The following is a 23,763-nucleotide window of genomic DNA, read 5'->3' as shown; positions in this document are numbered from 1 at the left end:
GGAAGTGTGGTACGCGCTCCCCTACTACACTCTCAGAGCTCTCTTGTCAACTTGCTCAGCAGGGATCTGCTTAGCAAGTTCAACATGACAATCTCATTCACAGACAAGGTTATTGTCTGCACCACACCAGGTATGTGCGCAATGAAGGCGATGCTCGTGATACACACCATGGCACATGACATAGTGGTGCGAGGCATTCCCATTGACCCAGATATGTTCATTTATGGCATAACAGTGCTCGTGCACGCAGTGCGGCAAATCACCAAAGCCTGTTGGATGGTACCAACTGATTTCATATTTGCCACTGTAGTGTCCCCAGAGTTAGTAGCCGGCGCCATGCTGTCCCTAGTTCTACAAGGGCTGAGTATCTGCCAAAAGAATTGTTGTAGGGCACAGTGGATTGTGCATTGATCCCATCATACCCCTCAAGGAAGTGACAGATGCAGAACTGTTTGAGGACAATGACAACGACAGGGAGATAATACTTGAAATTTGCATCCCCTGCAATATTATGGTACAGTACCGAAGAGTGCAGAGCCTGCTTATGGCCATTGTCATGCCACTTCACTTCATCCAGGATGACTTAAAACATGTGCCAGCACAATATTGTACAACCAACCCGCATGATTTAGGGCTATTGAAGGAATTGATCCCAGTGCAAATTACACTAAAACCTGCAGCGGTATTGCTTTGGCTGAAACAGTACCCACTATCAGGTATCAAGGGAGGCAGAAGAGAGGATTAAATACACAAAACAGGCCCTGCTCTAACAAGGTACCATAATACCCTCCACCTCGCCTTGCAATACTGCCATATACTCTTTCAAAAAGGCAAATGGGGGTAATTGGAGAATGATCCAGGATATCCACCCCCTTAAAGACTTAGAACAGAAAGATTTTTGTTTGTTTCAAAACCCGTCCACCATAATGTGCAGCATTCCCAAGGAAGCAACACACTTGACAATGATTGACTTAAAAAATACTTTCTTTTCAATACCCTTACACCTAGAATGTCAGTACCTCACACGGCATAAAGCACTTTGAGTGCACTCTTTTGCACCAAGGGAATTGCGAGAGCCCAAGCATATTCAACAACATATTACATGAAGACCCAGGCAATATCCAGGTGCCCAACCTGGTCATCCTGTATGTGGATGACTTATTTGTTTTCAGTGTCAGTGAGCAAAGATTCCATTACTCTATTGCAACTGTTAGCCAGCAAGGGGTATAAGGTTCACAAGGTACTCTCCTTAGGACAGGTAATTTCAGCAAACGGTAAAAGAATCATACCTGACAGGACAGCAACTGTGCACGCCATGGCCAAACAAGTTACAGAAATTTCTGGGGTTATGCAAGTACTGCAGGGCATGGATTCTGGACTATGCAGTGTACACAAGACCGCTCTTAGAGGGCCTCAGGGAAGCACACACGCACAACCATAAACTAGAATGGACAGCAGGCATGGTACAAAATGTCAATGACTTAAAAAAAGTGTTTTCCACATCCCTAGTTCTCGTCACTCCAGACTACACGCAGGAATTTTACATCATTCCACATTCAAATGGCACACTTATGACTGCAGTGCTAACACAGAAGAGCACGATGGGGCATACGCTGCTGGCCTACTACAGCAGTACATTAGATTCAGTGAACAATTGAATTTCATCTTGTTCGCAAGGTGAAATGGTCGCGTTCGTTCAGATATTTTATGACCACTGGTTTTATGGTTGGTGGTCTGAGGTCACCAAATATCGCAGAATTCAGTCAGTTGTGGGTTGCAATACTCCTGATGGGTTGGGTGGGGGTTGGAGGTCTGCTGGTGGCCTAGCTGTGATTAATGTGTGGAGCAAGGAGCCTAGTGCTGTCTCGTGGCCTTCCAGTGTGCATTCTTTTCCGGGATAACAAGTAATTGCAACAGTTGAGGAACAAAGGGAAGTTTCAATGGGAATTAGCAGCGTGGGTCCTTCTACCATCAGCGTTCGGGCCTGTTCAGGTTTCTCCATCAAGCCTATGTTTACCACACAGCCTTGCAGGACTGAGTGTGTCTACCATAACCACAAAATGGCATCTTTTCATATGTGTGCACCACGTCTATACTTCTACAATTCATGCAATATTGTGTGAGTGTAGGGTTCCCTAGCATGGCCTCCTAAACCCTGGTACATTGCACGTCTTATTCATGGGACTCGCCTCACTCAAAAGCGCCTAGAGTGGTGGGAAAAGTTAATTTCCTTCCCAACAAAGGCCAGCTTGTAATGAGCCTATGTTTTTTGCTTTTTTTATTGTTTGGGTTAAACAAAGGAAAACAACGAGTAGGGAACATGTTTGGTGTTTTTTACAGTTCTTATAATGGAGTAACAGTAAAAAAGGGAAGTTAAGAGCTGGAGTCTAGCAAACACACACAGACAGATAAGGGATACAAAGAACGACTAGGAAACACCAAAAAAAGAACAACTAACTAGCAAGCATCTACAAAACTCCTCCAAAACTCTCCAGAATTTGCAAGAAGCAAACACAAACTCCTCCAACACACCACCAAATTGTGAGTCTGCCTTGTACTCCTCCCACAGCAGCAAACAAAACCCCCAAAGTAAGCAGGGCATGAGTTGTTCCCTTTGTAGGCCATTAAGACATCTCTAGATTGCTTGTTGGCCAATTGACATTCTTCATTGAGGCTTCAGGCTACCAATTGCACAAGTGTACTCAACCCTTGCCTCAAAAGCCAAGGACAAGCTCAAACCATAGGAAATCCTGGGAATTCCTACCAGAATAGGTGGTTCACTCAGAAATGTTCAATTTCTCCACGTGTCACATTTTGGTAATGTCAAGCCCCCTTATTTGCTAAACCACAATTATGGGTAAACTCACAATCTTTCATGTTCTACCATGTTGCTAACACTGCTAACACAGGGGAAGATCTCCAGAACTTGCAAATGCATATGATGACTATGTGATGGACATCTGAGACCATATCCGACCTTCGATTGTAGTAAGTATCCAAATGGGGCAGTATTGGCATATGAAGACAGTGCCAATGAGCACTCATGGTACTATTAGTTATGTCCTCTAAAATCATGACTTCAGCCATGATTAATTCAGGCAGTATTCCAGATCATGGTTAACCAAACTAATGTGTTGTCTAGTTTTAAAAGCATTTCATTAATGCACACTTATTACAGAGTTTTTACCTTAGTCATCCCACTTTCTATGCTGTGGTTAAGCTCAAAGGACATGTGCTAACTCTTTCTGTCATGTAATTAAGGTTGAATGTCATGTGATGGATATCAATTCCACTACGTATAATATCTTACAGAAATAATGGCCCTCATATTTGTACCTTTTTCTGAATATTAAAGTGTCATCTTAGTATTGACTCTTCACTTATATTTGTTTATTTCATTGCATTCTTGTCAGTTTTAAATGTTTCTCATACATATCATTGACTCTTAAGTATCAGTTGCTGTTTTCCTTTGTGAGGGAGGAGGTAATGTAGAGCCACAGTTACACTTTTTTCCCACTTGAAAAACAATTAACAAAAAACTATTGACATTACTTCCAATTGAATATTTGAGATCTTCATTTTCATTTAGTATTTGTGACTGCCAGCATCATTTCAATCACTTTGTCAATGTTAAGTGTGCCTTGTTTTTTCTTGCCTGAGGCCTATGACGCTACCTATTTGTTTAGACAATATTCTAAAGTATCATTTTGATTTGATTTTTCAGTTTGAATTTTGCCTTCTGTGCATACCTCAAGAACATTCACATTTTACCGTAGACATTTTATCTCAAATTAAGTTAATAACTTGCGTATGCTACAATACAATTACCTATTCAGGTGACACTTTGGAAAGGCATAATTTAGAAATTAATGCTTCCAATTCAAAGTACAAATAAAAAGATATTTTCTTAACGCCATATTTCTGAAATTATTTTCAAACAGAACCAAAATAACTCTTTAAGATCAGTTGCAAACAGTTTGGCCAACAGTTGCAACAAAACAGCTTGCTCAAGGATAGTGTTAGGACATTTTGTCAGTCACTCAAATGACGACCCTCTACATATGCTAATAATGCTACACCATGTTCTAAATCATTCAACAATTTCAACAGCAGTCAAAAAATGATTGCTTCTTTTCAAACAGTCCAAAAATGTGGTATCTGAAACACCAATATTCTCAGTATAGAAGTACTCCAAATGTCTCCCTTCATCAAAGAATTAATCAGTGACTTTCTCACGTTGGATTCATATTTTCTAAAATAAAGCTCACCATTACCAGACCACCTTTGAAGGAAAATATTTTGAATCCTGGGACACTTTCCAACTACAGGCAGATTTTTTACATCATGAGCATTGGCAAAGCTCTGCAATCTGTTGTATGCTCACAATTATCCATGCATCTAGAAATGAATACTCTGCTTATTAACTTCCAGTCTGTCTTCCAGTTTAGCAGTGCTAAAGGACCACCAAAACCAGTTTCTGAGAAGTTACTTCAATGCCTGTGATAATGGTCAACTTTGTACACAGATCTATTTGACCTTATGTCTGCAGTTGATTTGGTCAACTGGTTAAGCAAAGTGGTTAATGTATGCTATCAAGCTGAACAATTGTTATTCTCCTCGCTCTATGGTTGAACCCACAAAGTTAAATCAGGGCCTTTAAGTCAAAAAACTAAATGATCTCATGCAAATTACAAGAAAGGATCTTCCCATTCTCAGATCATTTTCAATATCTATATATGGCCCCTTGCCCAACATTACCATTCAGACAAGAACAGCAACACAACACCCTATTCCATCTCAAACCTGTTTCATGCATGTACAAGCATGATAGATCAGACGTGGCTCTGAATGGATAGAAGTCCTCAATCCTAATTATGGGAGTGGTGGCACATTCACATCTCCAATTTACTTGGCCTTCATCTTTGGATCGAAATCCCCTAGTTTGATGTTTGCATAGGACCTGTTTACACCTCAGTTAAATACACTTATTAAAACACATTTTAAAAGCTCTCACTCATCCCACTACTTCAAAACTATGTTTATGTATTTAATTATTTATTTAATGAAAATGACAGAGAAACCAATGCATGTTTGTCAAAACCATGCTTACAAAATGTGTTAACATTGATTTACAGAGAAGAGGGACAGTGTCCATAACAATGGGTGAGAGGATGTGAAAATAAGACCAGATGAAGTTGAGGAGGTAGAAACATGAACCAAGGGTGAAGACAGTAGAGCATGATACAGGAAAGGGATAGTGGAGGAAATGCTACATTGTAGGATGAAGGGGTGAGGGATAAGTGCCATTATGGTTATTGTAGAGAGGAAGGGGGAGTGGAGAACAGGGAGATGTGGTGGTGTAGAATGCTATGCAAGTGGTTCTTCAGAAAGTTGGAGAGCTTGGATTAAATAAAATAAAATAAATAGAGATTGAGTGGCAGTAGTGCAGAGAGGGAGATAATGATCAATCGGTAGTAAGGGAGCATGGAGAGGAAAATAGCGCAATTGAGAAGGGGCACGAGAGGTGGCAAGGAGGTGATGATCGTAAGGAGTGAGAGGGAGAGTAAGGAGTGAGATGGACCTATAATAAGAGTTGCGCAAGTCTTTGTATTGTTTTTGAAGATGATGAAAATTATTGTATGCTTTGCCCTCTGTCCCAAAGATAGCCAGCCTAACTCACAGCGGGATGGGAAAGAGGAGGTGAAGTGGGGAAGGTTGAAGAGTGTGTGGACAGCAAAGTTGAGAACTTTGTTGAGAGGTGAAAAAGCATTGTTGGAAAGGCCATAGAGTAAACTGGCACAGTAGCCAGATCGAGAGAGTACTAACGAGGGGATTAGATGCTTAGCATTGTTTAAGTGAAGAATATGTCTTATTTTTCTGATGTTGCAGAGATTAGGTCTGTCCCCAGTGGCAGATTTGTAGATCAAGAGTGAGACTTGTGAGATGGGTCCAAGACGAACCCAAGGTTGCGAACAGAAACAGAGTAGGGAAGGTAGTTAGGAGAGAAGAACAGAAGAGGAGGAGTTGAATAGAGGGCCAATTTATATGGGAAGTAGGAAACCTCAATCTTAGTTGTGTTGAGCATGAGCAAGTGAGATGCCATCCAGTATTTGATGACAGAGAGACAGAAATGTTTTAACATAACTGCTAGAGCATGGCCGCGTTCCACGTGGCCACCGATGCCTCACCTGCCTTGTACGGGGAGGATGCTTCGCTCACCATGCCAGCGAACATCTCTGCATGGAGCGCATTGGACTTGTAGTCCGTGCCAGTATCCTTACGTGTTGCCATGGGTTTCTGGGGGATCCCGGATGCTGTGGTCTCCCATGACTTGCCACAACATCAGGAACGTGACCCGTGATGTCACTACGCAAGAGTTTCCTTCCTCTAATTGTCACACAAATTTCATTTTTATTAAAGCCCCTGTCTTGCTGGATTCAGCATCTCACAACAGTGACATTCTCCGTTGCAATGGACCTGTGCATCCAGATGTCCTGATAAAAGTTCTTCTCATGGTAATTAGGTAATAATTCGGTATTGGTTTTGTAAGACACCAGGATCATTGACAAGTGTTCCATTGCTGCCAGAAGCTTCAAGAAGAAGGTAAGGAATATAAAGAGAGTGAGATGTAGAAGCATACTGATTTTGATTATGTAAAGTAAGGTGGTGCTGGGGTTATTTGTGAGAAGAGGAAGTGTGGTAAAAGTTAGGGTTCAAGGTTTTGTGACTAGAGAGAGTAGGTGTGCAGGAATAAGGGTGCTGTTGAGGAAAGTAGATGGTAGGCATAGGAAGAGAGTTAAAATTGTTTTGAGCAGATGCGAATAAATAAAGAAGAGAAAGGAAGAGATAGCAAGAGCAGTGCATGGTGTCATTGGATGCATCCGCGTATTTTGCTTTGGAAGAGAGAGTGGTGTTGGTCATAGGTAGACAGGGAATTTGGAGGAGGGAAACTTGCACTTAGTAATGGAAGTGGTAGATATAGAGAGTGGGGAGGAATTAGGAGTGGAGATTGAGGCATAGATGATGGAATGATCAGAAGGAGAAGGAGCAGTGGAAACGTTAGAGTCACAGAGTTGAGAGCAAATGATAATAAGGTCAAGACAGTGGTTACAGAGAGGGGAGCTAAAGTTGGTGAATAGAAGAGTGAGAGGGGAGGTTAAAGTCACTAGTGACAAAGGGGTGACGATGGGGTGAAAGTTGGGACAGGTGGTCAATAAATTCACCAGCCAGGCCAGGAGCCTGTTCGAGAGATATAATATGAATGCCAAAGGGAGCAGTGATTGTGGTAATAGTGTATTCGAAAGAGGGAAAAATAAAAGCAGAGAGGGGAGTAGGAGAATTACCAAGTTTGTAAAAATGCAAACAGTCCTACACCACCACCCATAGCGGTTGTGTGGGGAGAGAGGGTGAAGGTGTTGGAAGCTGTTGCAAGGTTTGTGAAGGGCACCAAACATTGCAGAGTCTGAGGAAGACATTGTGGTTTCTGTAAGGGTAATGAGGTCAGGAGAGGTAGAATGCGAAAGAAGGAAGTCAGAGGTAAAGGAAATGTTATCACAGATGATGTTTTCCAAAAAGCATTATAAAGAGAGTGAGATGTAGAAGCATACTGATTTTGATTATGCAAAGTAAGGTGGTGCTGGGGTTTTTTGCTAGAAGAGGAAGTGCGGTAAAAGTTCGGGTTCAAGGTAGAATAGATAGAGTAGGTGTGCAGGAATAAGGGTGCTGTTGAGGAAAATAGATGGTAGGCATAGGAAGAGAGTTAAAAATGTTTGAGCAGATGAGAATGAAGAAAGAAGAGAAAGGAAGAGATAGCAAGAGCAGTGCATGGTGTGCCAGGGATGGACAAAGACGTTATTGGTACTCACAAGCAAGTAGCAGAACACAGCAAAGCAATACCTCAAAGGCAAAGAAACTGGAGGAAAGGCTGGGGGTTGGCCCTTTGCTGTTTGCCATTTTCTGAGTCGCCCGGGATGAGTCACCCCAAAGCAAGGATTCAAGCACTGGAAGTGGAGAGGAGCATCAAATGGTGGGAAGAGGAGGCGGGACCACTGCCTGTGGCTACATTGGAGGGCAGGATGGAAGATGGAGTCCAGGCCCAGTCGCCCTGTTGTATGCTTGATGGTGATGCAGGTGGCTGAGGGGAGCAGGCTGGGTGGAGTATGTTGTGCTCAGATTAGCAGCAGTAACTGGTGGGGGAGCCATACTGCCTCTGCAGCGATGTCTGCAGGCAGCCTCAGGCAGATGGAATGACTACCTATGGTGCATTTGTGAAGAGCTTTGTATCGCTCTCAGTCCAGTTGAGACCCCTTTATTGAGGTGGAAAGGCCTTTTAAAGATGGTGCTTTTGAGGATCAGAGGTCGCATCAGCGCTCCGTAGATTGATCCTGGATGCTTCCTGTAGGTTCCCTAACCTCTGTTGGCAGCCTCGGGAAGATGGAATGATTGCCCCTGGTGCTGTTGTGATGAGCGCTGTGAGATTCTCAGCCTAGTTGAAGATATTGACCCTCAAAATGGCCATGTTCTGATTATAACACTACAATGCCACATGCAGAGAGCTATCTCCAAAATCATCTCCAAACGCAAGAAAGCATTCTTTTGCTAGCTATATCTAGAATTCATGGATCACATCTCTCTCAACTAAAAGACCCTCCATTACCTCCAGATTTAAGAGAGTTTCAATTTTAAAACTCTGTACATTGTACATAGATGCCATCATGGCAAAGCACCACCTTACCTTCACCAGGATATTTTAAGCCAACCACTTATAGCCACTTGACCATTAGCTTGACCATTAATGAAAACTGCTAGCCATACTGTACAGATTCATAATACTTCCTCCCGGTATGCTCTACCTGCCCACATCAGACATGATGGTGATTTTTTGGTATACGTGACGTCTTTAGAGGCACATCTCTGTATACATTTAGAGCCCAAAGCTTGTTAACAGGGATTGTATAAACTCAAGTCATAGGTTATAATTTTCACTTCCATCATGTCAGAAGTGAAATGACTGTCATAGCTCACCAATTAACAGTTAGTGCATAGTCGTAAGTGGCATATGCCTAGAGCCTTATCCAATCCATATGAATTATTCCTTACTTTCTTCCCTATACATCTTGCTATCTTATACCTTTGGAAAAAACTTGAAGTAAAATACACATAAACATGATCCTGAGAGGTTATTCATAGCACAAAAGCTCCCTTGTGACTGATGTATGAGTCCAAGGATCACGTGTGTCAGTCAGGTCAATGCTTTTACAACCACATTCAAGACATATATAGTTGAGCCTATCATTTTCTCAAGGGAGTTTTTTCCTAGTTTCGGTATAACAGGTATCCTTTCAGTAAGGCTTGTATAAATGCTAATTCTGTGTGTCTGTATACATTCATCCGTAGGGGTCTACCATTACAAACCTCTACTGGAAGCCAATTCTGCCGCCTGAGCAGAATATCAGTGAATGCTACACACTAAGGACACCTAACTGCCGAACTACATTTCTACCTCTCCAAGCCCTACACGACCCTTTGTTCCCTCAAACTACACGGTAGATTGGTTAACTATACACGCATGGTCGTCTGTTCTGTCATATTTGCATGCACCATGGAAGCACGTTAACGTAGACATGTAAGGTTGTATATACATATCTGTATATTTATGTGTGCATATATTGTTACTCACAATAATGCCTCCTTGACTTACCAAGACCATTGATTTGTATTTAATGTATCCGGTACCTGTATTTTTGCTCCTACTGCAATCACTGCTCTATGTATTGCTACCTTGTACTGTAACTAAGTTTTAAGATACATGGCTGATGGACTTAAAGCTTTCATTACAAAGATATACATAACACAGTGAAAGCATTACATGTTTTTGTATTCTACGCCAGACACCATTGTAGTGGTCAAATAGTGTTGAGGTTTGTCTGAAGAGTGACCCAATGTGCCCCAGCCAGGCTGTATGACCCTGGTATATGATAGAACAGAAAATGGCAGCAGATGAGGGTAGAGGGAAAAGTGTGAAAAAGCTTAAACATACATCAAGTAGTTTAATGAGTATGAAAGGTAATGATGATAGGGACAAAATATGTGCTAGATTGCATGTCTGTAAAGTCAGTGTGGAACTATCAAAGCATTGTACAGATCAAAAAAAGACAAATGCTTAATGTTTCTGTGAATGATTGCATTCCTGCGTGGCCATTTTCTAGAACTTCAAGGAAAGTACTAAAATTAGTCAGTTTGTGGTCGCATGTGCTTGAGATGTAGTCCAGCATATACTTGAAACATTATTTTTTTGTCCATTAGGTGTTACTATAATGGCTACAGACCCAAGAAAGAATAATCTGCTATAGCCCACCGAATCGAATATCAGAAGTGACAGAGCCCAGAGTGGAGTGAGTGCAAGGATAAGCAGATGGACACACATGGTAAGATAAATCGGTCCATGTGTTAAAATCGCGGCAAAAATGGCAGTTGACACAAAAAAACGCGGCAAAAAGGCTGTTGTTTTGCTGCCGTAATCCATGTAAATGGTGCAGGGGACACCCCTGCAACCCCAAGACCTATTATACAATTTAAGGGGAGCGGGGGTGGAGCGGGGGACACCCCGAAACCCCCGCTCCCCTTAAATGGTATAATGAGGTACACCTTTACCAGGTCAAATCACTGCATTTTTGCAGCGATTTTTTGTAAAGATGATTTTTTTGCCGCAATTTTATTACTGCATACCAATAAATCAAGTGTGTCAGCCAGCCTGCACAGTGTAAGGCTTGCATGACCGCATGATGCTGGCGAGTGGGAGAGTATAGTGTAACATTCTGATCATGTATTGTCCTAGGGTGTAGTTTCCACACAGCACAGGATCCCTGCGCATGGTTGTCTTGCATGACTGTCAACAAAAGGCAATGCCATGCTTGTTTCTTGCATAGCTCTTTATGCCACTGCAATAACCCCTCACAACACTGAGTATGAGGAAAAGGGACAGTGTTTTTGAGGCTGCAAAACTCCAATGTAAGCACCAGTGTGTCCAAAGTCCTGCATTGGAGGTTCCGTGGGTTCCAAAGAGCCACACATGGTTATTTCCATAGTTGGGATAAGTGCGTGACTGTGGAGAAATATCCATGTTCATTTGACATCTACAGGGTAATTCATACAAATTTGCACAAAAATCACGCACGCGGCTGGCGCACAGTGTCCCCGTGCGATACACTGCGCCAGCCGCGTGTGAAAAAATCCTTTTCATCGCACAGCGTATTCATGGATTTTAGCCTCCGAAACCAGCCGTGGCACAGAGTAGCGCAGCGACCCTGCAGCAGCGCCAGTTATGCCCCCAAGAACGCCCTTGCGCAAGGAAAAGCCTTCAAAATCCCCAAATCATCGCAAAGGGCTGCGCTAACCCTGGACCAGTTCACAGGGCTGGCAAACAGCAAACGCCAAGCGGGGAACGTGTATTTCAGTGGTTTGCGGGAAGTCCCACACGCGATTGTCCTGGGTACGTGTACATCACGGGTGCGTGGGAAGTAACACACGCGATTCCATCAGGGCACGTGTATTCCAGGGGTGCGCGGGAAGTATCACACGCAAAAACAGCAGGGTACTTGTATTCCAGGGGTGCGCGGGAAGTATCACACGCGATTCCATCAGGGCACGTGTATTCCAGGGGTGCGCGGGAAGTATCACACGCAAAAACAGCAGGGTACGTGTATTCCAGGGGTGCGCGGGAAGTATCACACGCAAAAACAGCAGGGTACGTGTATTCCAGGGGTGCACGGGAAGTATCACACGCAAAAGCAGCAGGGTACGTGTATTTCAGGGGTGCGCGGGAAGTATCACACGCAAAAGCAGCAGGGTACATGTATTTCAGGGGTGCGCGGGAAGTATCACACGCGATTCCATCAGGGTACATGTATTCCAGGGGTGTGCGGGAAGTATCACATGCAAAAGCAGCAGGGTACGTGTATTTCAGGGGTGCGCAGGAAGTATCACACACGATTCCATCAGGGTACTTGTATTCCAGGGGTGCGCGGGGAGCACCACACGTGATTTGCACGTGTGGGTCCTCCCAGGTGTTCCCTCTACACCCTCCACGGCCCCTGCAGGTGGCCCACACCACAGGGACCGTACCCTGCACATGTCCCGCAGGCACCTCATCCACCATGGCCATGCCCCACAGCCAACCCACATGTCACCTTGCACTACTGCCCACCAACGCATGTCCCCCTGCAACCCCAGCCACCAGGGGCAGCCTCCACCAGTCCCCCACTCATGTCTCCCAGCACCCCCACCCCCCAGCCACCCCGAAACCCCCGCTCCCCTTAAATGGTATAATGAGGTACACCTTTACCAGGTCAAATCACTGCATTTTTGCAGCGATTTTTTGTAAAGATGATTTTTTTGCCGCAATTTTATTACTGCATACCAATAAATCAAGTGTGTCAGCCAGCCTGCACAGTGTAAGGCTTGCATGACCGCATGATGCTGGCGAGTGGGAGAGTATAGTGTAACATTCTGATCATGTATTGTCCTAGGGTGTAGTTTCCACACAGCACAGGATCCCTGCGCATGGTTGTCTTGCATGACTGTCAACAAAAGGCAATGCCATGCTTGTTTCTTGCATAGCTCTTTATGCCACTGCAATAACCCCTCACAACACTGAGTATGAGGAAAAGGGACAGTGTTTTTGAGGCTGCAAAACTACAATGTAAGCACCAGTGTGTCCAAAGTCCTGCATTGGAGGTTCCGTGGGTTCCAAAGAGCCACACATGGTTATTTCCATAGTTGGGATAAGTGCGTGACTGTGGAGAAATATCCATGTTCATTTGACATCTACAGGGTAATTCATACAAATTTGCACAAAAAACACGCACGCGGCTGGCGCACAGTGTCCCCGTGCGATACACTGCGCCAGCCGCGTGTGAAAAAATCCTTTTCATCGCACAGCGTATTCATGGATTTTAGCCTCCGAAACCAGCCGTGGCACAGAGTAGCGCAGCGACCCTGCAGCAGCGCCAGTTATGCCCCCAAGAACGCCCTTGCGCAAGGAAAAGCCTTCAAAATCCCCAAATCATCGCAAAGGGCTGCGCTAACCCTGGACCAGTTCACAGGGCTGGCAAACAGCAAACGCCAAGCGGGGAACGTGTATTTCAGTGGTTTGCGGGAAGTCCCACACGCGATTGTCCTGGGTACGTGTATATCACGGGTGCGTGGGAAGTAACACACGCGATTCCATCAGGGCACGTGTATTCCAGGGGTGCGCGGGAAGTATCACACGCAAAAACAGCAGGGTACTTGTATTCCAGGGGTGCGCGGGAAGTATCACACGCGATTCCATCAGGGCACGTGTATTCCAGGGGTGCGCGGGAAGTATCACACGCAAAAACAGCAGGGTACGTGTATTCCAGGGGTGCGCGGGAAGTATCACACGCAAAAACAGCAGGGTACGTGTATTCCAGGGGTGCGCGGGAAGTATCACACGCAAAAGCAGCAGGGTACGTGTATTTCAGGGGTGCGCGGGAAGTATCACACGCAAAAGCAGCAGGGTACGTGTATTTCAGGGGTGCGCGGGAAGTATCACACGCGATTCCATCAGGGTACGTGTATTCCAGGGGTGCGCGGGAAGTATCACATGCAAAAGCAGCAGGGTACGTGTATTTCAGGGGTGCGCAGGAAGTATCACACACGATTCCATCAGGGTACTTGTATTCCAGGGGTGTGCGGGGAGCACCACACGTGATTTGCACGTGTGGGTCCTCCCAGGTGTTCCCTCTACACCCTCCACGGCCCCTGCAGGTGGCCCACACCACAGGGACCGTACCCTGCACATGTCCCGCAGGCACCTCATCCACCATGGCCATGCCCCACAGCCAACCCACATGTCACCTTGCACTACTGCCCACCAACGCATGTCCCCCTGCAACCCCAGCCACCAGGGGCAGCCTCCACCAGTCCCCCACTCATGTCTCCCAGCACCCCCACCCCCCAGCCACCAGGGGCAGCCTCCACCAGGCCCCCACTCATGTCCAACTCATGTCTCCCAGCACCCCCACCCCCAGCAGTGCAAGGGCAGCCTTCACCAGGCCCCCACTCATGTCTCCCATCACCCCCACCCCCGAGGAGTGCAGGGGCGGCCTCCACCAGTCCCCACTCATGTCTCCCACCACCCCCACCCCCCAGCCACCAGGGACACCCTCCACCAGGCCCCCACTCATGTCTACCACCACCCCCACCCCCCAGCATCCAGGGGCACCCTCCACCAGGCCCCCACTCATGTCTCCCACCACCCCCACCCCTCAGCCACCAGGGGCAGCCTCCACCAGGCCCCCACTCATGTCCCCCTGCACCCCCACCCCCCAGCAGTGCAGGGGCAGCCTCCACCAGGCCCCCACTCATGTCTCCCACCACCCCCACCCCCCAGCCACCAGGGGCACCCTCCACCAGGCCCCCACTCATGTTTACCACCACCCCCACCCCCCAGTAGTGCAGGGGCAGCCTCCACCAGGCCCCCACTCATGTCTACCATCACCCCCACCCCCAGCAGTGCAGGGGCAGCCTCCACCAGGCCCCACTCATGTCTCCCACCACCCCCACCCCCCAGCCACCAGGGGCAGCCTCCACCAGGCCCCGACTCATGTCCAACTCATGTCTCCCTGCACCCCCACCCCCCAGCCACCAGGGGCACCCTCCACCAGGCCTCCACTCATGTATCCCACCACCCCCACGCCGCCAGCATCCAGGGGCACCCTCCACCAGGCCCCCACTCATGTCTCCCACCACCCCTACCCCCAGCAGTGCAGGGGCAGCCTCCACTAGGCCCCCACTCCTGTCTCCCACCACCCCACCCCCCAGCCACCAGGGGCAGCCTCCACCAGGCCCCCACTCATGTCTACCATCACCCCCACCCACCAGCAGTGCAGGGGCAGCCTCCACCAGGCACCCACTCATGTCCAACTCATGTATCCCTGCACCCCCACCCCCCAGCCACCAGGGGCACCCTCCACCAGGCCTCCATTCATGTCTCCCACCACCCCCACCCCCCAGCATCCAGGGGCACCCTCCACCAGGCCCCCACTCATGTCTCCCACCACCCCTACCCCCCAGCAGTGCAGGGGCAGCCTCCACCAGGCCCCCGCTCATGTCTCCCATCACCCCCACCCCCCAGCAGTGCAGGGGCAGCCTCCACCAGTCCCCACTCATGTCTCCCACCACCCTCACCCCCCAGCCACCAGGGGCAGCCTCCACCAGGCCCCGACTCATGTCCAACTCATGTCTCCCTGCACTCCCACCCCCAGCATCCAGGGGAACCCTCCACCAGGCCCCCACTCATGTCCAACTCATGTCTCCCTGCACCCCCACCCCCCAGTCACCAGGGGCACCCTCCACCAGGCCCCCACTCATGTCTTCTATCACCCCCACCCCCCAGCAGTGCAGCGGCAGCCTCCACCAGGCCCCCACTCATGTCCAACTCATGTCTCCCACCACCCCCACCCCCCAGCCACCAGGGGCACCCTCCACCAGGCCCCCACTCATGTCTACCATCACCCCCACCCCCCAGCAGTGCAGGGGCAGCCTCCACCAGGCCCCCACTCATGTCCAACTCATGTCTCCCACCACCCCCACCCCCCAGCCACCAGGGGGCACCCTCCACCAGGCCCCCACTCATGTCTACCATCACCCCCACCCCCCAGCAGTGCAGGGGCAGCCTCCACCAGGCCCCCACTCATGTCCCCCTGCAGCCGCACCCCTCAGCAGTGCAGGGGCAGCCTCCACCAGGCCCCCACCTATGTCTACCACCACCCCCACCCCCCAGCAGTGCAGGGGCAGCCTCCACCAGGCCCCCACTCATGTCTACCATCACCCCCACCCCCAGCAGTGAAGGGGCAGCCTCCATCAGGCCCCCACTCATGTCTACCACCACCCACACCCCCCAGCCACCAGGGGCACCCTCCACCAGGCCCCCACTCATGTCTCCCATCACCCCCACCCCCCAGCATCCAGGGGCACCCTCCACCAGGCCCCCACTCATGTCCAACTCATGTCTCCCACCACCCCACCCCCCAGCCACCAGGGGCACCCTCCACCAGGCCCCCACTCATGTCTACTATCCCCCCACCCCCCAGCAGTGCAGGGGCAGCCTCCACCAGGCCCCCACTCATGTCTACCACCACTCACACGCCCCAGCCACCAGGGGCACCCTCCACCAGGCCCCCACTCATGTCTCCCATCACCCCCACCCCCCAGCATCCAGGGGCACCCTCCACCAGGCCCCCACTCATGTCCAACTCATGTCTCCCACCACCCCACCCCCCAGCCACCAGGGGCACCCTCCACCAGGCCCCCACTCATGTCTACTATCCTCCCACCCCCCAGCAGTGCAGGGGCAGCCTCCACCAGGCCCCCACTCATGTCTACCACCACCCACACCCGCCAGCAGTGCAGGGGCAGCCTCCACCAGGTCCCCACTCATGTCTCCCACCACCCCCACCCCCCAGTAACCAGGGGCAGCCTCCACCACGCCCCCACTCATGTCCAACTCATGTCTCCCTGCACCCCCACCCCCCAGCAGTGCAGGGGCAGCCTCCACCAGGCCCCCACTCATGTCTCCCATCACCCACACCCCCCAGCCACCAGGGGCACCCTCCACCAGGCCCCCACTAATGTCTACCACCACCCCCACCCCCCAGCCACCAGGGGCACCATCCACCAGGCCCCCATTCATGTCTCCCACCACCCCCACCCCCCATCCACCAGGGGCAGCCTCCACCAGCCCCCCACTCATGTCCCCCTGCACCCCCACCCCTCAGCAGTGCAGGGGCAGCCTCCACCAGGCCCCCGTTCATGTCCCCCTGCACCCCCACACCCCAGCATCCAGGGGCACCCTCCACCAGGCCCCCACTAATGTCTACCACCACCCCCACCCCCCAGCCACCAGGGGCACCCTCCACCAGGCCCCCATTCATGTCTCCCACCACCCCCACCCCCCAGCCACCAGGGGCAGCCTCCACCAGGCCCCCACTCATGTCCCCCTGCACCCCCACCCCCCGCAGTGCAGGGGCAGTCTCCACCAGGCCCCCACTCATGTCCCCCTGCACCCCCACCCCCCAGCATCCAGGGGCACCCTCCACCAGGCCCCCACACATGTCTACTACCACCCCCACCCCCCAGCATCCAGGGGCACCCTCCACCAGGCCCAAACTCATGTCTCCCACCACCCCCACCCCCCAGGCACCAGGGGCAGCCTCCACCAGGCCCCCACTCATGTTCCCTTGCACTCCCACCCCACAGCAGTGCAGGGGCAGCCTCCACCAGGCCCCCACTCATGGCTACCACCACCCCCTTCCCCCAGCAGTGCAGGGGCAGCCTCCACCAGGCCCCCACTCATGTCTACCATCACCCCCACCCCCCAGCAGTGCAGGGGCAGCCTCCACCAGGCCCCCATCCATGTCCAACTCATGTCTCCCTGCACCCCCACCCTCCAGCCACCAGGGGCACCCTCCACCAGGCCCCCACTCATGTCTCCCACCACCCCCACCCCCCAGCCACCGGGGGCACCCTCCACCAGGCCCCCACTCATGTCTACCACCACCCCCACCCCCAGCAGTGCAGGGGCAGCCTCCACCAGGCCCCCACTCATGTCTACCATCACCCCTACCCCCCAGCAGTGCAGGGGCAGCCTCCAGCAGGCCCCCACTCATGTCCAACTCATGTCTCCCTGCACCCCCACCCCCCAGCCACCAGGGGCACTCTCCACCAGGCCCCCACTCATGTCTCCCACCACCCCCACCCCCCAGCATCCAGGGGCACCCTCCACCAGGCCCCCACTCATGTCTACTATCACCCCCACCCCTCAGCACTGCAGGGGCAGCCTCCGCCAGGCCCCCGCTCATGTCCAACTCATCTCTCCCACCACCCCCACCCCCCCAGCCACCAGCGGCACCCTCCACCAGGCCCCCACTCATGTCTACCATCACCCCCACCCCCCAGAAGTGCAGGGGCAGCCTCCACCAGGCCCCCACTCATGTCCAACTCATGTCTCCTTGCACCCCCACCCCCCAGCCACCAGGGGCACCCTCCACCAGGCCTCCATTCATGTCTCCCACCACCCCCACCCCCCAGCATCCAGAGGCACCCTCCACCAGGCCCCCACTCATGTCTCCCACCACCCCTACCCCCCAGCAGTGCAGGGGCAGCCTCCACCAGGCCCCCGCTCATGTCTCCCATCACCCCCACCCCCAGCAGTGCAGGGGCAGCCTCCACCAGTCCCCACTCATGTCTCCCACCACCCTCACCCCCCAGCCACCAGGGGCAGCCTCCACCAGGCCCCGACTCATGTCCAACTCATGTCTCCCTGCACCCCCACCCCCCAGCATCCAGGGGAACCCTCCACCAGGCCCCCACTCATGTCCAACTCATGTCTCCCTGCACCCCCACCCCCCAGCCACCAGGGGCACCCTCCACCAGGCCCCCACTCATGTCTACTATCACCCCCACCCCCCAGCCACCAGGGGCACCCTCCACCAGGCCCCCACTCATGTCTACCATCACCCCCACCCCCCAGCAGTGCAGGGGCAGCCTCCACCAGGCCCCCACTCATGTCCAACTCATGTCTCCCACCACCCCCACCCCCCAGCCACCAGGGGCACCCTCCACCAGGCCCCCACTCATGTCTACCATCACCCCCACCCCCCAGCAGTGCAGGGGCAGCCTCCACCAGGCCCCCACTCATGTCCCCCTGCACCCCCACCCCCCAGCAGTGCAGGGGCAGCCTCCACCAGGCCCCCACTCATGTCTACCATCACCCCCACCCCCCAGCAGTGCAGGGGCAGCCTCCACCAGGCCCCCACTCATGTCTACCATCACCCCCACCCCCAGCAGTGAAGGGGCAGCCTCCATCAGGCCCCCACTCATGTCTACCACCACCCACACCCCCCAGCCACCAGGGGCACCCTCCACCAGGCCCCCACTCATGTCTACCATCACCCCCACCCCCCAGCAGTGCAGGGGCAGCCTCCACCAGGCCCCCACTCATGTCTAACTCATGTCTCCCTGCACCCCCACCCCCCAGCCACCAGGGGCACCCTCCACCAGGCCCCCACTCATGTCTCCCATCACCCCCACCCCCCAGCATCCAGGGGCACCCTCCACCAGGCCCCCACTCATGTCCAGCTCATGTCTCCCACCACCCCACCCCCCAGCCACCAGGGGCACCCTCCACCAGGCCCCCACTCATGTCTACTATCCCCCCACCCCCCCAGCAGTGCAGGGGCAGCCTCCACCAGGCCCCCACTCATGTCTACCACCACCCACACCCCCCAGCAGTGCAGGGGCAGCCTCCACCAGGTCCCCACTCATGTCTCCCACCACCCCCACCCCCCAGCCACCAGGGGCAGCCTCCACCAGGCCCCCACTCATGTCCAACTCATGTCTCCCTGCACCCCCACCCCCCAGCAGTGCAGGGGCAGCCTCCACCAGGCCCCCACTCATGTCTCCCATCACCCCCACCCCCCAGCCACCAGGGACACCCTCCACCAGGCCCCCACTAATGTCTACCACCACCCCCACCCCCAGTCACCAGGGGCACCCTCCACCAGGCCCCCATTCATGTCTCCCACCACCCCCACCCCCCATCCACCAGGGGCAGCCTCCACCAGGCCCCCACTCATGTCCCCCTGCACCCCCACACCTCAGCAGTGCAGGGGCAGCCTCCACCAGGCCCCCACTCATGTCCCCCTGGACCCCCACACCCCAGCATCCAGGGGCACCCTCCACCAGGCCCCCACTAATGTCTACCACCACCCCCACCCCCCAGACACCAGGGGCACCCTCCACCAGGCCCCCATTCATGTCTCCCACCACCCCCACCCCCAGCCACCAGGGGCAGCCTCCACCAGGCCCCCACTCATGTCCCCCTGCACCCCCACCCCCCAGCAGTGCAGGGGCAGCCTCCACCAGGCCCCCACTCATGTCCCTCTGCACCCCCACCCCCCATCATCCAGGGGCACCCTCCACCAGGCCCCCACACATGTCTACTACCACCCCCACCCCCCAGCATCCAGGGGCACCCTCCACCAGGCCCCCACTCATGTCTCCCACCATCCCCACCCCCCCAGGCACCAGGAGCAGCCTCCACCAGGCCCCCACTCATGTCCCCTTGCACCCCCACCCCACAGCAGTGCAGGGGCAGCCTCCACCAGGCACCCACTCATGTCTCCCAGACCCCCACCCCCCAGCCACCAGGGGCACCCTCCACCAGGCCCCCACTCATGTCTACCACCACCCCATCCCCCAGCAGTGCAGGGGCAGCCTCCACCAGGCCCCCACTCATGTCTACCATCACCCCCACCCCACAGCAGTGCAGGGGCAGCCTCCACCAGGCCACCACTCATGTCCAACTCATGTCTCCCTGCACCCCCACCCTCCAGCCACCAGGGGCACCCTCCACCAGGCCCCCACTCATGTCTCCCACCACCCCCACCCCCCAGCCACCAGAGGCACCCTCCACCAGGACCCCACTCATGTCTACCACCACCCCCACCCCCAGCAGTGCAGGGGCAGCCTCCACCAGGCCCCCACTCATGTCTACCATCACCCCCACCCCCCAGCAGTGCAGGGGCAGCCTCCAGCAGGCCCCCACTCATGTCCAACTCATGTCTCCCTGCACCCCCACCCCCCAGCCACCAGGGGCACTCTCCACCAGGCCCCCACTCATGTCTCCCACCACCCCCACCCCCCAGCATCCAGGGGCACCCTCCACCAGAACCCCACTCATGTCTCCCACCACCCCCACCCCCCGGCCACAAGGGGCACCCTCCACCAGGCCCCCACTCATGTCTACCACCACCCTCACCCACCAGCAGTGCAGGGGCAGCCTCCACCAGGCCCCCACTCATGTCCAACTCATGTCTCCCATCACCCCCACCCCCCAGCCACCAGGGGCACCCTCCACCAGGACCCTACTCATGTCTACTATCACCCTCACCCCTCAGCAGTGCAGGGGCAGCCTCCGCCAGGCCCCCGCTCATGTCCAACTCATCTCTCCCACCACCCCCACCCCCCAGCCACCAGCGGCACCCTCCACCAGGCCCCCAATCATGTCTACCATCAACCCCACCCCCCAGAAGTGCAGGGGCAGCCTCCACCAGGCCCCCACTCATGTCGAACTCATGTCTCCCACCACCCCCACCCCCAGCCACCAGGGGCACCCTCCATCAGGCCCCCACTCATGTCTACCATCACCCCCACCCCCCAGCAGTGCAGGGGCAGCCTCCACCAGGCCCCCACTCATGTCCCCCTTCACCCCCACCCCTCAGCAGTGCAGGGGCAGCCTCCACCAGGCCCCCACTCATGTCTACCATCACCCCCTTCCCCCAGCAGTGCAGGGGCAGCCTCCACCAGGCCCCCACTCATGTCTACCATCACCCCCACCCCCCAGCAGTGCAGGGGCAGCCTCCACCAGGCCCCCACTCATGTCCAAATCATGTCTCCCTGCACCCCCACACCCCAGCCACCAGGGGCACCCTCCACCAGGCCCCCACTCATGTCTACCACCACCCCCTTCCCCCAGCAGTGCAGGGGCAGCCTCCACCAGGCCCTCACTCATGTCTACCATCACCCCCACCCCCCAGCAGTGCAGGGGCAGCCTCCACCAGGCCCCCACTCATGTCCAACTCATGTCTCCCTGCACCCCCACCCTCCAGCCACCAGAGGCACCCTCCACCAGGCCCCCACTCATGTCTCCCACCACCCCCACCCCCCAGCCACCGGGGGCACCCTCCACCAGGCCCCCACTCATGTCTACCATCACCCCCACCCCCCAGCAGTGCAGGGGCAGCCTCCAGCAGGCCCCCACTCATGTCCAACTCATGTCTCCCTGCACCCCCAGCCCCCAGCCACCAGGGGCACTCTCCACCAGGCCCCACTCATGTCTCCCACCACCCCCACCCCCCAGCATCCAGGGGCACCCTCCACCAGGCCCCCACTCATGTCTCCCACCACCCCCAACCCCCGGCCCCAAGGGGCACCCTCCACCAGGCCCCCACTCATGTCTACTATCACCCCCACCCCTCAGCAGTGCAGGGGCAGCCTCCGCCAGGCCCCCGCTCATTTCCAACTCATCTATCCCACCACCCCCACCCCCCAGCCACCAGCGGCACCCTCCACCAGGCCCCCACTCATGTCTACCATCACCCCCACCCCCCAGAAGTGCAGGGGCAGCCTCCACCAGGCCCCCACTCATGTCCAACTCATGTCTCCCTGCACCCCCACCCCCCAGCCACCAGGGGCACCCTCCACCAGGCCTCCATTCATGTCTCCCACCACCCCCACCCCCCAGCATCCAGGGGCACCCTCCACCAGGCCCCCACTCATGTCTCCCATCACCCCTACCCCCCAGCAGTGCAGGGGCAGCCTCCACCAGGCCCCCGCTCATGTCTCCCATCACCCCCACCCCCAGCAGTGCAGGGGCAGCCTCCACCAGTCCCCACTCATGTCTCCCTGCACCCCCACCCCCCAGCATCCAGGGGAACCCTCCACCAGGCCCCCACTCATGTCCAACTCATGTCTCCCTGCACCCCCACCCCCCAGCCACCAGGGGCACCCTCCACCAGGCCCCCACTCATGTCTACTATCACCCCCACCCCCAGCCACCAGGGGCACCCTCCACCAGGCCCCCACTCATGTCTACCATCACCCCCACCCCCCAGCAGTGCAGGGGCAGCCTCCACCAGGCCCCCACTCATGTCCAACTCATGTCTCCCACCACCCCCACCCCCCAGCCACCAGGGGCACCCTCCACCAGGCCCCCACTCATGTCTACCATCACCCCCACCCCCCAGCAGTGCAGGGGCAGCCTCCACCAGGCCCCCACTCATGTCCCCCTGCACCCCCACCCCCCAGCAGTGCAGGGGCAGCCTCCACCAGGCCCCCACTCATGTCTACCATCACCCCCACCCCCCAGCAGTGCAGGGGCAGCCTCCACCAGGCCCCCACTCATGTCTACCATCACCCCCACCCCCAGCAGTTAAGGGGCAGCCTCCATCAGGCCCCCACTCATGTCTACCACCACCCACACCCCCCAGCCACCAGGGGCACCCTCCACCGGGCCCCCACTCATGTCTACCATCACCCCCACCCCCCAGCAGTGCAGGGGCAGCCTCCACCAGGCCCCCACTCATGTCCAACTCATGTCTCCCTGCACCCCCACCCCCCAGCCACCAGGGGCACCCTCCACCAGGCCCCCACTCATGTCTCCCATCACCCCCACCCCCCAGCATCCAGGGGCACCCTCCACCAGGCCCCCACTCATGTCCAACTCATGTCTCCCACCACCCCACCCCCCAGCCACCAGGGGCACCCTCCACCAGGCCCCCACTCATGTCTACTATCCCCCCACCCCCCAGCAGTGCAGGGGCAGCCTCCACCAGGCCCCCACTCATGTCTACCACCACCCACACCCCCCAGCAGTGCAGGGGCAGCCTCCACCAGGTCCCCACTCATGTCTCCCACCACCCCCACCCCCCAGCCACCAGGGGCAGCCTCCACCAGGCCCCCACTCATGTCCAACTCATGTCTCCCTGCACCCCCACCCCCCAGCAGTGCAGGGGCAGCCTCCACCAGGCCCCCACTCATGTCTCCCATCACCCTCACTCCCCCAGCCACCAGGGGCACCCTCCACCAGGCCCCCACTAATGTCTACCACCACCCCCACCCCCCAGCCACCAGGGGTACCCTCCACCAGGCCCCCATTCATCTCTCCCACCACCCCCACCC

This window comes from Ambystoma mexicanum, chromosome 12, assembly GCF_040938575.1.
Source record: "Ambystoma mexicanum isolate Mex_15411 chromosome 12, UKY_AmexF1_1, whole genome shotgun sequence".
Classification (NCBI taxonomy): Eukaryota; Metazoa; Chordata; class Amphibia; order Caudata; family Ambystomatidae; genus Ambystoma; species Ambystoma mexicanum.
The sequence above is the reverse complement of the archived record's forward strand: the minus strand, read 5'-3'. Positions refer to the sequence as shown.